The following is a 4551-nucleotide window of genomic DNA, read 5'->3' as shown; positions in this document are numbered from 1 at the left end:
TCCTTGAAATGATAAAGTTATCCTTGACGTGATAAAATTATCCTTGACATGATAAAGTTATCCTTGAAATGATAAAGTTATCCTTGACGTGATAAAGTTATCCTTGACATGATAAAGTTATCCTTGACGTGATAAAATTATCCTTGACATGATAAAGTTTTTCTTGACGTGATAAAGTTATCCTTGACGTGATAAAGTTATCCTTGACGTAAGGTACTGTCAGCGGATTTTACTTTCTACGGATAATTTCATCCATTATTTAATATTTCGATTTGATCAAATTAAAAATATCTCTCAGTACAATTAGTGAAATAATTGAAATTAAGAACGTTTTCTCACTAGCATTAATCAAAAATACAGTGTACCTTCAAATAATGTTTCACAGGTCAGTAATTACAGTTTACTTCACACCTCAGTGCCACAATATTCAGATAAAACATACATTTTCATACAGCTGTTGCTTGGCAGTTGTAATTTGTGTAGTTGATCCATTAAAGTCATACAACGTTCTCGAAAGCCTTCATGTAAAATTGATATGCGTGTGGAACACCACACACTTTCTCACACATATATATATACATATATTCATACATGTGTACATCCATACATTTAATACCAGCATCGTATATTATCACGTACATTAGTAGTCTTAGATATACTGCTTCCAGCTCTCGTGCTGTTACCATATTAACCAACAAGGGCTACCACTGCTAACCATATTTCGATAGCTGCTTTACTATAACATATTGCCATATAAGCTGACAAGCCACACATCTGTTGGCTTCACAAAATATGTAATTACCAGCAGAATTCACCCAAACTAATACTATTTAACTGAAATCCTTCATCCAGGAATCATATTCATGCTGTCTACAACGGTATATATATCAACATACACTTAGACAAACACAGGATCAATATAATATCCAAAAGTAACATATATTTATTGTCCTAGATGGCCACAAAAATGTAGTCAAGCTCTTATAATGTTTATCACCATTCATTGGCATCACAGTAACCTAAATGCAGTCAAATTTCAGGACTTTCCATTTGGAGTCATCATTACCTGGATCATGTTATACACTAAGTAAAAATACAGTTCTCTTGCTGTACATGTGGACATTATCTATACCAGCGTTTATAGGATATATAAACTTCACGCTTGCATGCATGCAAGCTCATGTGGTTCTTCGCTCAAACCATTCTATGAATGTTCACCAAAAACCCATCATCTCATTGCTTGGAAAGCAAGGATCGCGATATCATTTCAGCCTTCATATTAGAAATCCTAGTGATCACACACATTCCTGTCGACTGTAAATGTTCTAGATATTACAAATAATAGCGTGTGATTATCTGCACACTACTCGGCTAGATCATGCAAGTGATTCTTGCACTACGTTATGTAAACTCTCGCCACTGAAAATAGCTCCATGACTTATAAAACAAGGTTCACAACATCCTCAGTCTTGTAATCAACAAACTATTCTAACTCTATAAATAACCAAGTAATGATCACACATTGTTGACATTTCACCATGAAACACCATTTAAGAGTTCGGAAAGTTAAGAAGATCGCTTGATTTAAGTCACTGACTTTACAAATATTGGTTGTCCTAACTGCTGATCTGGCAGTTAACCCCAACTATATCTATAAGGAGGTCGTCATCACCATGGGAACTGCCGTGTAGCTGTTCTACTGGCACTACCTCATTTGTCTCCAGGACTGGAGAACGAACAACTCTCTGCAGAGTTTTCTTGTCTTACCCAGTTTTCCTCTGAGCAGCATATCAACTATTCAATGTTTACATCACCATTCATCATCTAAACTTCTATGTATCCAGTAGAATCACTTTACCATTTTAGAACAAATATGTGTAATGCTTTGGTGGCCTTCAGTCCTTGCACTATTCAACGCTGGAGGGCTCTGGAGATCACTAGCTGAATGACAGCTTCAGAACCACGTATCACGGATTTATAACAATGAAATATAACATGTCCTGCATTGTTAGCTGTTCATACAAGTGCTACATTTTTCATTCTGTGCTGGCCATTCTTCACCTTACTTGCACAGCAAATAGCACTCATGCTAGATTTTGGTCCTTCAGTTACTTTTTCCAGAGCTACTGAAATATTTTGTAGTATCATTTGACATCTTTGTTGTAGTAGTAACTTTAATTCCCAAATAGTGCCCAATAAATGGACTGTGTGACGTGACAATCCATAAGTGTTTCCATGATGCAGACCTGTGTGATGACGTATAATGAAATAATATTGTTGTAGCATTGAGGTCCATTGTACTATCATCCCTCCTGGATTTTTATAGTTCATGAGTACCTGCAACAATTCATGGCCCATACAAATGGTTACCAGCAGTAAACTTGAACACATGATCACATAACAAGGCATCATCGACATAGATCAGACATCTCTCACATAGCAGCCCTCTCAATGTAAGTTCCATTAGCCTCTTGAAAGAAATGTGCATATTACACAGGCCGAATGACATGACACAGGACATCTACAACCATCAGGACTGCCAAAAGCAGTTTTAAGTCTGCTCTTATCATCCATCTCAACTGTCTAGTATCCAGAAGCCAGGCCTAAAATGATGAATCAAAAGACACCTTCCAGAGTTTCCAAATATTCATCTTTCTGTAGGAATGTAAAACAATCAAAACAAGGTACCACATTCATCCATACAAAATCAGCATAGAGAATTTAGCCGTGCCATTCATCTTCCAAACAATCACTACCAGAGCTGGCCAAACACTTATCAAAGATTGTGTGATTCTATCATTTAACATTCACTGCATTTTAGTGTGGGTTATATCCCTGATGATTCACTGGTTTTACTTTCATGCCTGTAAATTTGAACAGCGAAATGTGTATAGTTACAGAGTAACACAAAGTCTATGTCACCTCTTGACTAGATAATTGTTTACGCTAACGCTATCTGCTTTCTGGAGAAAAAAAAAGTACATTTCATACATCATTTCCATCCCCATATTACACGGTGACAATGTACAAAACTTCATCCATAGTACACCATCTGATGAGTAGTGGGGTAAAATGAGTAGATTCACATATCTTGCTTTGAGAAAAATGTGTTCACTTTACTCCAAATTGATTCATCAGCCTACAACCAAAAGCATATACTTTAATCCTCAATTTCCAAAGTGACATCTGGGTGAAAGATCCATTGGCATCATGAAAGGGCCTGGAAGCCCTTGCCTACTTACTGGTATTCAAAAGGTTTGTGTCATGACACCACAATGTGTCAGCTGCTCACATACCCTAAGCAGAATACGAACTCCACATGATGCAAGTACTTCAGGAGAATGGTCTAAAGAAGGTGCAGCCACAGCAGCTGCGAGCTAATTCCTCTCTTAAAACCTATTTGAAGTTATATCTTCGAACCCAGGTGCTGCAGGTACTGCTCCCAGTAGTATGAGAATGTTTCGCACACTCTGGTGATTCAAATCATCTAACTTGGTGGTTTCTTAATGAATATGTCAATGATAAAATCCTCGTGACCTATTCATGCCATAGTAGGATATGTCTTTTGTGTAAATTGCACAGACTGTCCACATAAGCAGCCATATTCTCTGTGGGACACCTTTTACTGAGCCTTGCAATTATTCTGATGGCTAGCTCTGTTTTTCCATCAGGTTGAAACACAGATGTAACTCAGTCATGATAGTATCCAAGTCACTAAGTTGCTCCTCACTTAAGTGATCAACGTCAACTGCCAAGCCATATTAGGTGTTGCACTACCTGTACTTGAGTCCGTCCATTCCAAATAGTTACCTTCTTGAAATGCTTCAAGAAATGATCCAAGTCCTCTTTAACTACACCCTTGAATATTAAGAAAGAATTCGTTTTTCAAATCATTCACAGGGTCCTCTAATGATAATATTAGCCTTTGTTCACGAATTATGTCATTTGATCATTTAGAAGAGTTAATAACATCCATAATATTCCTGTTTGCTGATTGCATATATCCCACCTTGCTAAGCGCCCATTTTGATGGACAAAAGCCCTTCCAAGAATATAATAAAACAATCCACTCCATTTGTATTGTCTGAAATTAGTTTAGAGAGCACGTCTAGCACAGTCATCTTATTTCAATCTTTTAATCCTCTAGTGATATCTAAGAGCTCACTACAAACATACTTCTAGATGACAGAATTTCGCCATGATCGTATTCTAGACTCAAAATGGCACGAACTGGAATGTGTCTTCTTCAATTATAGTTAGGGAGATCCAACCGAATATCACGTGGCTAGTCAATGTAAATCTTCTGTCAACTACTCACACCCGAAAATCCAACATATCGATAACAAATCTTAAAGCGCTATACACAGGAGATTATATTTTTCCAAAAAGTTATAAGTGTATTCAAATTTTGCCTAAAATTTTTATATAAAGTTCTGAAGAGAAGAAAATTATTTGATAATATGATATACAAACAACAAAAACTGAATCAATGTCTTTCCATATCTACTGCTTTGTTTGTTTGTTTTGGAATTTCGCGCAAAGCTACACGAG

Source organism: Limulus polyphemus, unplaced genomic scaffold (genome assembly GCF_000517525.1).
Source record: "Limulus polyphemus unplaced genomic scaffold, Limulus_polyphemus-2.1.2 Scaffold5410, whole genome shotgun sequence".
Lineage (NCBI taxonomy): Eukaryota > Metazoa > Arthropoda > Merostomata > Xiphosura > Limulidae > Limulus > Limulus polyphemus.
Note: the sequence above shows the minus strand (reverse complement) of the source record.